Source organism: Sus scrofa, chromosome 2 (assembly GCF_054392235.1).
Source record: "Sus scrofa isolate SSC_HxYL_T2T_F1_AM1 chromosome 2, Sscrofa_HxYL_maternal_Yorkshire_Landrace_v2.0, whole genome shotgun sequence".
Taxonomy (NCBI): Eukaryota; Metazoa; Chordata; class Mammalia; order Artiodactyla; family Suidae; genus Sus; species Sus scrofa.
The window spans coordinates 21,757,104-21,769,522 of NC_139384.1; the positions used below are offsets into that span (position 1 = coordinate 21,757,104).

The 12,419-nt window shown below is 42.2% G+C and overlaps 1 long non-coding RNA gene and 1 other non-coding gene across 5 annotated transcripts in view; one reads left to right on the plus strand and one right to left on the minus strand.

Moving 5' to 3' along the window:
- The window catches only part of LOC100521654 (uncharacterized), a 131,715-nt gene that overhangs the window by 5,635 nt on the left and 113,661 nt on the right, over positions 1 to 12,419 (minus strand). The window lies entirely within an intron of this gene.
- LOC146405283 (U6 spliceosomal RNA) lies at positions 11,253 to 11,360 on the plus strand. The gene has a single exon (XR_014839273.1). It is a non-coding gene; the product is annotated as a U6 spliceosomal RNA (small nuclear RNA).

A 12,419-nucleotide genomic window follows, 5' to 3' on the forward strand; every position in this document is an offset into this window, starting at 1 on the left:
TGTGTCGTGAAAACGTGGGGAAAAGGGAACCCTCATACATTGTTGGTGAGATTATAAATCAGTGCAGCCAGTATAGGAAAGAGTACGGAGGTTCCTCAAAAAAAAAAATTTAAAAATAGAACTACCATATGACCCAGCAATTCCACTCCTGGTATTTACCTGAAGAAAATGAAAACAATTCAAAAAGATACATGCACACCAATATTTATAGCAGCATTATTTGCAAAAGCCAAGATATGGAACTTACGTATCCAGCAACAGATGAATGAATGAAGATGATGTGATATACATAACATATATATAAGAATTACTCATCCATAAAAAATAGTGAAATCTTACCATTTGCAACAGCATGAGCGGACCCAGAGGGTATTATGCTTAATGAAACAAGTCACACAAAGATAAATAGGTATGATATCACTTAAATGTGGAATCTAAGAAACTAAACAAAAAATAAAACAAAATGAAAAGATACTCAGATACTGAGAACAAATGGGTGTTTGCCAGAGGAGAGTACGGTGGGTGAAAATAGAGGGAGTTAAGAGGTACAAAACTCTACTATAAAATGAATCAGCCACAGGCATTTAATATACAGCATAAGGAATATGCTTGATAATTTTGCAGTAACTTTGTGTGGGGACAGATGGATATTAGATTTATTGGGGTGATCATTTCATAATATATGCAATTGGCAAATCACTCTGTAAAACATCTAAAACTACTAAAATGCTGTACATCAATTACATTTCAATAAAAAAGGGGGGAAAAGTAAAAGCTGAGATCATACAAACATAAGCCAACCACTTCCTTTCTCCACTCAACATACCCTTAAAAAGATGATAGTGAGGGAGTTCCCTTGTGGCATAACATGCTAAGGATTGGGCATTGTCACTGCAGTGGCTTGGGTTGCTGCTGTGGTGCAGGTTTGATCCCTGGTCCAGGAACTTATGCATGCAGTAGGCCTGGCCAAAGTAAGCCCAAACCAAAACAAAAAAACAAAAAAGCAAAAAAACCCACAGTGTAAACAAATGCTAGCACATGAAACCCAGATACCCACCCCAGGACCAACACTTGCATTTGCAGAAAGAAACAGATGCTGAGGGCTCACAGCTGTTTCCCTCTATGGGAATTATCCTTGGCCAAAAAGAGCTGTTTTGGGATACAGTATTATTGTTTGTTCCTTCGTTTCAAATTTTTTAAGAAAAAACTCTGTGTGTGTATATATATTTTTTATTTTATTTATTTTATTTATTTTTTCAGCTGTACCCATGGTGTATAGAAGTTCCCGGGGCCAGAGATCAAATCCAAGCTGCAGCTGAAAACTACACCATAACTGGGGCAACGCTGGATCCTTAACCCACTGCACCACAGTGGGAATTAGGCAGAATACTGTGTGTATTAGGCAGAATAATGCCTTTCCCCCCCTCCAGATATTCTTGTCTTAACCACTGGAACCTGTGAATGTTATCTTATAGGACAATATATGGTGATTATATGATTAAGTTAAGGACTTTGAGGTGAGGAGATTATCCAGGTGAGAAAAATATAATCACACAGGCCCTTAAAATTCAAGAACTTTTCTCAGCCTTACTTTGAGAGATTTAACTGTGGAAGGAGAGATGCAATGACGCTGGCTTTGAAGATGCAGGAAGCCGTCCAAGAGCCAAGGGATGTCGGCTGCCTCTAGAAGCTGAAACAGTCAAGGAAACAAACTCTCCCCAAGAACCTCCAAAAGGAACATTTTGTCTTTATTATTATTATTGTTGTCTTTTCGGGCCGCATCTGTGGCATATGGAGTTCCCAGGCTAGGGGTCGACTTGGAGCTGTAGCCGCCGGCCTATACCACAGCCACAGCAATGCCAGATCCGAGCCACGTCTGCTGCCTACACCACAGCTCACAGCAACACCGGATCCTTAACCCAATGAGTGACGCCAGGGGTCAAACCTGCATCCTCATGGATACTAGCCAGATTCATTTTCGCTGAGCCAAGATAGGAACTCCCAGTCACAGTTTTTAAACTAAATAGCTCCTCTGTTGGTTCTGGGTGTTGTCTTAAGTTCTAACTCATGATTTTTCCTTAAGGAAACCAAGAATTGGAAAGAAGTCACACTTTTCTGCCTCACCTAGTTCAAATCAGTTTGTTTACTCTCTGCAGGAGGAAAAGCAAGCTGTTAAAAGAAGTACACAATGGGCTGGTTACTCTTTGTCATGATTTTTAGGCTCCTCCGGTAGGTCTACCAACTTCACTGTCACCTCTTACCCGAGGTGACTAGATCTTAGGCATACCACCTCCACCCTGCTACCCAGTTTACGGGGAGGTGGAGACATCAGAAGAGTGGTTACGACTCTGTTCCATCATGAGGGAACTGTGTTCACATTTTCTAGAAAGGGGACTTAAAATATTTTCCTATTTCTAGCTCCCTTCTATTCCTAAGGCTGTAGGTCTGAAGAGTTCAGGGAAGAGAGAGCAGGTCACTGGCGTGCAAGGGACTTAGGGCAGGAAAGGGTATGAAAGGGAGGTGAGGTGAAAAGCCCACAATGCCTCCTGGGTGTGTGATTAACTACATAGATATCTCACTCTCACATCCCTGGGGGGACAAGGTTTGGCTCCAGCCCATGGGCTGGGCTTATGTTTGCTCTGTTTCACAATCCTCTTGGATCACCCAGGTCAGAAAACAACTCATTATCATATATATTGAAAAAATATTTCATCAAAAGAATCTCCTTTTTCAGTGGTATGAGGAAAAGAACAAGCCCTAAGTTGTGTGACCTTGGGCGTTTCTAGTACTTAGCTTCCGTGTACATTGGGGATGGCAAATAATGCCTACTTTCCTGACAAGATAGAGATGACAACCTGGGGTGCCCACTGGATTCCCATGCCCACTAGGGGTGGGTGGATTATTGGCTTCACCTCGCCCTTGTCAACAGCCCTTGTCATTATTCAACGCATTTCTAAATCCTACAAGTGAAAAAAGTCTCACATTTCCAAATGTGTGTTTACTAACACCAATAAGCAAGTAGATTAACTATGACTTGAACCCAGCCAGAACCCAGACTGGGACTTGAACCACAGCTTTAAATTAGAATCACTCACCCACTGTCTGGACTTACTGAGGTTCAGGTTCTTTGTGCCTCAGTGCAGAAGGAAGTCAGTGAGAGACAAAGTGATAGGTAAGAAATAGACTTATTAAGATAGGACACTCGTGAAAGATGCAAGTGGGCAGGCAAGAAGGCTCTGCCCTGAGGATTAGGTGGGCTACAGTTTTATCATCCAAGGGGGAGTTGGGGTGGGAAAAGATTGCCTCTTCTTTTTTCTTTGACCGGTAGCTCCTTCTTGGTATATGGTAAGAGAGTATTTGACTCTGTAAGGTCAAACTAGGAGTGCAGGGTGCTTATTCAAATCAGCAGAAGGGTGGTCCTTAAACTCCCACCCTTGAAGTTCCCCTTGTGGCTCAGCAGGAACGAAACTCGTATCCATGAGGATGCAGGTTTGATCCTTGGCCTTGGCTCACTGGGTTAAGGATTCGGCATCACCCTGAGCTGTGGTGTAGGTCGCAGACATGCCTCAGATCTCTAGCCTGGGGACTTCCATATGCCATGAAAGCAGCCCTAAAAAAAACCCCCCAAAAACTCCTGCCCTTGGTCTGACCCTAAATGCTGGCCTCACCCCATCCTCTACCCAATGATCTAAGGCATATCTGGCACCTCCACTAGTTAAGCAAGCCTGCCTCATTCTGATGCCTTGAGCAATTATTTACTTACAATGGTCTTCCAAAGTTCCCTAGGTTTCCCTCTCTATCTATGGTCCCTTACTGGGGCTTCTACCACTACCTGTGTAACCATCCTACTCCATCCCTATCAATAGGAACCTCCAATTTGTAACTAGGTGGTCAGAAGAGAAGTAACAACCTGGACTTGTATTTGGTATCCGAAGTGGGGGCCGTCTTGTGGGACTCAGTCTGTGGCGCCTGATGCTATCTGCCAGTAGATGGTGTTGATAGGGACAGTGAGTTAAGGATCTGGCATTGCCAAAGCTGTAGCATAGGTTACAACTGAGGTTCCTGGCAGCTCTATATGCCCATGGGGTGGCTGAAAAAGGAGAAAAAAAAAAAAATCACAGGCCACTGACAACTGACTCAACCTTCAGCCCTCTCTCCTCCCCAGAAGTGGGCAGAGGGTTGCGACTGAACGTTTCAACACCCCAATCATGGTTGGTTCTGCTGGCAACCAGCGCCCATCTTTAGGAGTTTTCCAAAAGCCACTTCATTAACATAAACTCAGCAGTGGCTGAATGGGGCTTGGCCTGAATAACCAGACACTCCTTTCACCTTTATGCCTCTGGAGCTATTTCAGGAACTGATCACGAAAGAGTGGCTATTACAACAAACGATGCCCCCTCCCATTGTTTTTTTCAACTAGGAAATTCCAACAGCTTGGAAATCTGTGAAGCAGGAACAGCGGAGGAAGACAAAACATATGTTTCTCGTTGTAAATCACAATATCATGCATTGTTTTGAGGCAGGAAGGGGTCTGGGCAGAACATTTAGAAGAATGACAGAGCTGATGGGGATACCCCCTCAAAATGGGGTAGTAGGCTCACGGTGGCAGAGGGTTTGACTTCCAGTAGACTTTGAGCCTCATTATACATCCATTGTAATATATTAGCATGTTAAATACACATTTACAAGAGCCTTGACTGTTCTGAGGCTGATCATAAAGGGCCAAAAAGTGGGCAATGGCCCCATTCTTATAAATTTTCACCCCTTCCCGAAAATAATTGGAATAATCTGCCCACTTGTTAGCCTATGAAATTACCCATAGGTAAATGGATAAATAAAATCTAACAACGCCCACATCTCAGGGCCTCGCTTACTTTCTAAGATGGTCATATTCTGCCCATGTAATGTTTATCTCTCTATTTATTTCATTTATTTATTTGTTTGTTCATTTGTCTTTCTTTTTCTTTTTATTTTATTATTATTATTACTACTATTTTTTTGTCTTTTTGCTATTTCTTGGGCCGCTCCCGAGGCATATGGAGGTTCCCAGGCAAGGGGTCGAATCAGAGCTGTAGCCACCGGCCTACGCCAGAGCCACAGCAATGCGGGATCCGAGCCCCATCTGCAACTTACCCCACAGCTCAGGGCAACGCCAGATCATCAACCCACTGAGCAAGGGCAGGGATCGAACCTGCAACCTCATGGTTCCTAGTTGGATTCGTTAACCACTGCGCCACGATAGGAACTCCTCTTTTCTTTTTCTTTTTTTTTTTTTTTTGTCTTTTTAGGGCCGCACCTGTAGCACATGGAGCTTCCCAGGCTGGGGATCTAATTGGAGCTGTCGTTGCCGGCCTAAGCCACAGCCACAGCAAGGTCAGATCCAAGCCGCATCTGAGACCTACACCACAGCCCAGGGCAATGCCGGATCCTTAACCCGCTGAGCGAGGCCAGGGATGGAACCCGAAACCTCATGGTTCCTAGTTGGATTTGTTTCTGCTGCACCACGATGGGAATTCCCTGCTTTTTTTTTTTAAGGGCCACACCTGAAAGTTCCCAGGCTAGGGGTCAAATTGGGGGAGCTAGCCATGGCAATGCTGGGTCCTTAAGCCAATGAGAGAAGGCCGGAGATCAACCTTCATCCTCATGAGTACTAGTCAGTTTCATAACCTGCTGAGCCACAATGGGAACTCCAAATGTGTATCTCTTTATTTTATTTTATTTTTTTAGGGCTACATCCATGGCATACGGAAGTTCCCAGGCTAGGGATCAAATTGGAGCCATAGCTGCTGACCTATGCCACAGCCACAGTAACACAGGATCCCAAGCCGTATCTGTGACCTACAGCACAGCTCATGGCAACACTGGATCCTTAACTCATTGAGCAGGGCCAGGGATCGAACCTCCATCCCCGTGGTCACCATTTGGGCTCATTACCGCTGAGCCAAACAGGAACTCCCTGTATCTCTTTAAATAAACTCTCTTTCACTTTGTTATGGCTGGCTCTTGAATTCTTTCCTGTGCTAAGCCAAGGACCCTCACTTGGTGGCCTGTCTCAGGAATTCGCCCAAGACCTGGAGTATGACAATTCTCTTGTTCTCCCTTCTCCTGCAACAGTTTTAATTTGGATTTTTTTGAGGCTGAAGTTTTTTTTCCAATGTTTATTTGCCATTTATATGTTTTGCTTTTGTACATTGCCTGTTCATGTCTTTGCTCACGGGTATAATTCTTTTTATTTTAATAATCTGTAAAATGTTATTACAAGGTTATTAGTATACAGTGATTAACCCTTCTCAAAATACATTTACTGGTATAGTATGGATAATTTCAAACATGTGAAAAGACAGAATATGAACTTCCATAACTCATGTCCACTCTTGTTTCATCTATACCACTATCCACATCCCCTTTCCTGAATTATTTTGAAGCAAATCACAGGAAACATCATTTTATCTGTCAAGTATTTCAGCATGTATATCTAAAATTATACTGGCTCTGAAACTGAGCAGGGTCCCACCCAAATACAAATTTTTCTGTGTCCCCCGTTTCTTGTTTGTAGGAAATAGGCTTCATTCAGCCTCCTAAGACCTTCCCTGAGTTCCAAGGGGCAGATCCAAATAGTTACTAACCCAGGAAGTGAGGGAATGCAGAAACAAAGGAGAAGAAATCAGGAAATAATAGTGTGGGAGTTCCCACTGTGGCAGAGTGGGTTAAGAATCTGACTGCAGGAGTTCCCATTGTATCTCAACAGGTTAAGAACACAGCTAGCATCCAGGAGCATGTGAGTTCCACCCCTGGTGAGGCCACTCAGTGGGTAAAAGGGTCTGGCGTTGCTGTGGCTATGCCATAGGCCAGTTGCTGCAGCTCGGATTCTGACCCCTAGTCTGGGAAATTCCTGGGAAATTTCCTTTCCATTAGGAAAACAAAAAACAAACCAAAAAATGAACACAATTGTAGTGGCTCAGTTCTCTGCTGATGAGAGGGTTCAATCCCCAGCCTGGTGAGGTGGGTTAAAGGATCTAGCGTTTCGGCAGCTGCAGTGTAGGTCACAGCTATAGCCTGGATTCAGTCTCTGGTCCAGGAACTTCCATGTGCCAGTCGCGCAGCCATAAATTTTTTTTTTTTTTTTAAAAGAAACAACAGGAGTTCCTGTCGTGGTGCAGTGGCTAACAAATCCGACTAGGACCCATGAGGTTGCAGGTTCAGTCCCTGCCCTTGCTCAGTGGGTTAAGGATCCGGCGTTGCCGTGAACTGTGGTGTAGGTTGCAGACGCGGCTCGGATCCCGCGTTGCTGTGGCTATGGTGTAGGCCAGCAGCTACAGCTCTGATTCAACCCCTAGCCTGGGCACCTCCATATGCCAAGGGTGTGGCCCTAGAAAGACACACAAAAAACTTTTTAAAATAAAAAAAAATAAAATAAACAATAGTGCAGCAGTTAAGTCCTGGTTCCTCCTCAAGGGATATGCAATATCTTTGAGCGCTTCTACCAAAACCAAGGCCCCACCTAGGTGGAAGATGGTTACAGCAGGCTGAGCACAATCCTGGATCACCATCCTGTCACCTCACAGTCAATCAATCCGAAGAAAGTCTCACACCCTGCAGTCCTCACCCCTAACTTTGCCTGTAAGAACTCCTCCATGAAAACCCGGTTTTTTTGAGCATTCGTCACCCATTCTCCTTGCTTGGCTGTGCAATAAACCTTTCTCTGCTCCAAATGCTGATGTTTTTGTTTGGCCTCACTGTGCCTCTGGCACATGAACCTGGCGTTTGGAACAGCTCTTTTGAAAACTATAATGCTACTACATCAGACAGCACAAATGTTTTTTATCTTTGAAATTTTCAAGCATACATTCATGGAAGATTCATCAAATTGAGAACACTTTGATGACCAGGAAAAATAGACAAGAAAGTAGAATTACATGAAAAAAGTTTACAAGCTGCGAAAATGGCTATTGAGGTAACTACCCAAAGAACTACTGGAAGTGAGTTGCTAAAAATGTATGTAAAATCAGCCACGAGACTGACCACAAAGGAGTCATGAGAAATATGTGTAAACCAGGTCCGTTTAGGAGAAAACATTCCACTTTCTGAATACCACCAGGGAGACAAAAAAAAAGAAATAGAAAATGTGAATATTCTTATGGTGAAATAGCTTCCTTCTTGGAGCACTTTGTTTATAGTTAGACACAAAGGGAAAAAACTGCTCTTGGTTCAAGCACACTTGTCTTAAATGAAATTCAGAGGGGAAGGGAAAATATGGGTGCAAATGAGAATAGCTCTTTGACGCCAATTATCTGAAAATAAAATTTTGAAACTTCAGTTTTGGAGTTCCCATCGTGGCTCAGCGATAACAAATCCAAATCGGATCCATGAGGATCCGGAAACTGAAGTTTCCAGTTTTGAAACTTCAGTTTTCCAATGTGGCACAGAGGAAAGGAACCTGACTAGGATCCATGATGATGCAGGTTCCATCCCTGGCCTCATTCAATGGGTCGGGGATCCGGCGTTGCTGTGAGCTGTGGTGTAGGTTCCAGACAAGACTCAGTTCCTGCGTTGCTGTGGCTCTGGCGTAGGCCAGCAGCTGTAGCTCTGATTTGACCCCTAGCCTGGGAACCTCCATGTGCCGCAGGTGCAGCTCTAAAAAGCAAAAAAAATAAATAAATAAAATAAAATAAAAAGAAAAAAAAGAAAAAGAAAAGAAACTTGAGTTTTTTGTTAGGGATAAATAAATAATCCTTGTGCGAGCTTATGTGTAGTCCTTAGGGTTCTGTTTTTTTATTACCAAATCATACACTCACTGTCCCTTAGACTTGTTTCTTCCTTCAGAATTGTCTTATTTATATTTTCTGGAGTTCCCACTGTGGCTCAGTGGCTAACAAATCCGACTAGTGTCCATGCGGATGTGGGTTCAATCCCTGGCTTTGCTCAGTGGGTTAAGGATCTGGCTTTGCCGTGAGCTGTCGCGTAGGTCGAGGATGAGGCTCGGATCCCAAATTGCTGTGGCTGTGGTGTAGGTCGGCAGCTACAGCTCTGATTAGACCCCTAGCCTGGGAACCTCCATATGCCGCGGGTGCGGCCCTAAAAAAACAAACAAAAAAAGTATAACAATATTCTGCACTTTGTCATACATATATATGTGGGTGTGTTTTAAAAAAGATATGCGCAAATGCTCACTCTTTCTATAAGTTACTTAACATAGGTCTCTTTTTAGTTTGAATTCGTAGGGAGACCAAAGGGCTCAGTTTTAATATTTTCACAAGTCCCTCATAAATAAGATGCTCAGGGAATTCCCTTTGTGGCTCAGCAGTTAATGAACCCAGTTAGGATCCATGAGGATGAGATTTCGATCCCTGGCCTTGCTCAGTAGGTTAAGGATCTGGCGTTGTGTTGAGCTGTGGTGTAGATTACAGACGAGGCTCAGATCCCAAATTGCTGTGGCTGTGGTGTGGGCCAGCAGCTGTAGCTCCAATTCAACCCCTAGACTGGGAACTTCCATATGCCACAGGTGTGGCCCCAAAAATCAAAACACAAACAAAACTTCTCATTCATCATTTCATGAATGAGGTATTTTAATCCTTTAATGGGAATATGAAAAAGATGATTTCTAAAACTAAGAATATATATTATTCATGTAAAGTGTTTAATAAACTGGGCTGAACATAAAAGACCTTGTTTTTAAAAATCCAATCAATTGCACATTATAGAGGAAAACAACAAAAAAATCGTGGACAAGATTATAGATTTTTTTTGTCTTTTTTTAAGGGCCACACCTAGGGGTTGAATCAGAGCTGTAGCTGCCAGCCTACACCACAGCCACAGCACCAGATCCAAGCCTCATCTGTAACCCACACCCCAGGCCACAGCCATGCCGGATCCTTAACTCAAAGAGTGAGGCCAGGGATTCAACCTGCATTCTCATGGATCTGATTTGGATTTGTTATTGCTGAGCCACGATGGGAACTCCAAGAATATAATTTTTTGGGTTTTTTTTTTTTGCTTTTTAGGGCCACACCCACAGCATGTGGAGGTTCCCAGGCTAGGGGTCGAATTGGAGCTATAGCTGCCAGCTTACCCCACAGCCACAGCAACACCAGATCCAAGCTCACGGCAACGCTGGATGCTTAACCCAGTGATTGAGGCCAGGGATTGAACCCTCGTCCTCATGGATACTAGTTGGATTCATTTCCACTGAGCCACCACGGGAACCCCCAAGAATATAATTTTTGAATCCAGGTTTCCAAGTATATAGAAGACATGGTTTTAAAATGTTTGAACACTACCTCTAACATTTTTCTACTTTACTTTCAAAAAGTTAACTGATACTGAAAATCTATACAATTATTTTAATAATTCTTTTTCCTGTTTGGATACTTCCTTGATGTTTTAAGGGTTGGTCAAATTTGGAAGTGCAAAGTTGGAGACCTCGGAATTAACTCATTCTTTCTTTTAATCATGAAATGAAAATTTCAGGGCACCAAGATAGAGATGAACGAAAGAATTTCATAGGCTCCTTATTCCCTATGGAATATGGGTTCAAACACTAATCAGATGACCTGTATTATCCTCCCTGCCTCAAGGTGGAAATATTCAAGAGTCTAAGTGGCCCTGAACTCCTGCTCTGGGGCTACTCAACCAATAAGATGGGAAATTTTATGTGCAGGCTATACCTGAGATGAGATATTCTGACCCTTCCTGTACATCAGGGAATGTGCTGTGGATCCATGTTTAATTATAACTTTGCCCTTGTTGACACCTCGTTTCAACTCTCTTCTGATTTGAGGCACAAATGAGTAAGAGTCCTCCTAATCTGATTTAGAGAGATTTTTTAAATAAGTCAAACCGAAGGGTGTCAGTTTGGGGATTTGTAAACATTAGTCAATATCCTTCAGGGTGAGTATAATCCCTGTTTTATAGTAAAAGGAAATGGTGAACTTAGTCTACCTTGGTGCTAAAGAACACTGGTCTTAAATTTTAATCACTTCCATCTCTGATGAGAAGAAAACAGACATGGAGGTGGCAGATTTTTAGATCTCATTTGCACAAGATCACAAAAATCCCCTTCACCCCTTATTTATCAATGAGATAGTGAATAATTTATTCTTTTAACTGCCAGTTTCAAAAAGAATTAGTGTATACTCTATTGTAATCTGCTTTTGCACTTAAAAGAGTAAACAAGTTCTATTTTCTATATAATTTTAATGGCTTGACAGATTCTATGAATGGATATACCATAGATAGTTCTAAACAATATTCTTGTGCTTGCTTCTGCAGTACAATATACTAAAATTGGAGCGATATAGAGAAGATTAGCATGGCCCCTATGTAAGGATGACACGTAAAGTTATGAAGCATTCTATATTTTTGGAATGGGAGAGAATAGTTTCAAACGATGCAACTGACAAGGGCTTAATCTTTAAACTATATAAACAATTTATACAACTCAACAGCAAAAAAACCAACAACCCAATGGAAAAATGGGCAAAAGACCTGAACAGACATTTCTCCAAAGAAGATATACAGATGGCCAACAACACATGAAAAAAATGCTCAACATCACTAATTATTAGAGAAATGCAAATCAAAACCTCTATGAGGTACCACCTCACACCAATTAGAATGGCCATCATTAACAAGTCCACAAATAACAAATACTGGAGGGGGTGTGGTGAAAATGGAACCCTACTACATTGTTGGTGGGAATGTAAATTGGTATAACCACTATGGAAAATAGTATGGAAGTAAATCAGAAAACTAAACATAGAACTACCATATGACCCAGCAATCCCACTCTTGGACATATATCTGGACAAAAATTTCCTTGAAAAAGATATATGCACCTGTATGTTCATTGCAGCACTATTCACAATAGTCAAGACCTGAAAACAACCTAGATGTCCATCAACAGATGAATGGATTAAGAAAATGTGGTATATATAGACAATGGAATACTACTCAGCCATAAAAAAGAATGAAACAATGATATTTGCAGCAACATGGATGGAACCAGAAACTCTCATAATAAGTGAAGTCACTTATATCTGGAATCTAACATATGGCACAAATAAACCTTTCCACAGAAAAGAAACCCATGGATTTCGAGAACAGACTTGTGGTTGCCAAGGGGGAGGGGGAGGGAGTGGGATGGACTGGGAATCTGGGGTTAATAGATGCAAAGTTTTGCATTTGGAATGGATAAGCAATGAGATCCTGCTCTACAGCACTGGGAACTATATATAGTCACTTTGCTGTACAGTAGAAAATTGACAGACCACTGTAAACCAGCTAGAATGGAAAAAATAAAAAATCATTTAAAAAATAATAAATAATGCTGAAACCAACACTCTAGTACGTCTTTATACACATCTGATTATTTCTTTATATTAAATTCTTAGAAATGCAACTACTGAGATGTGTCGCAAATA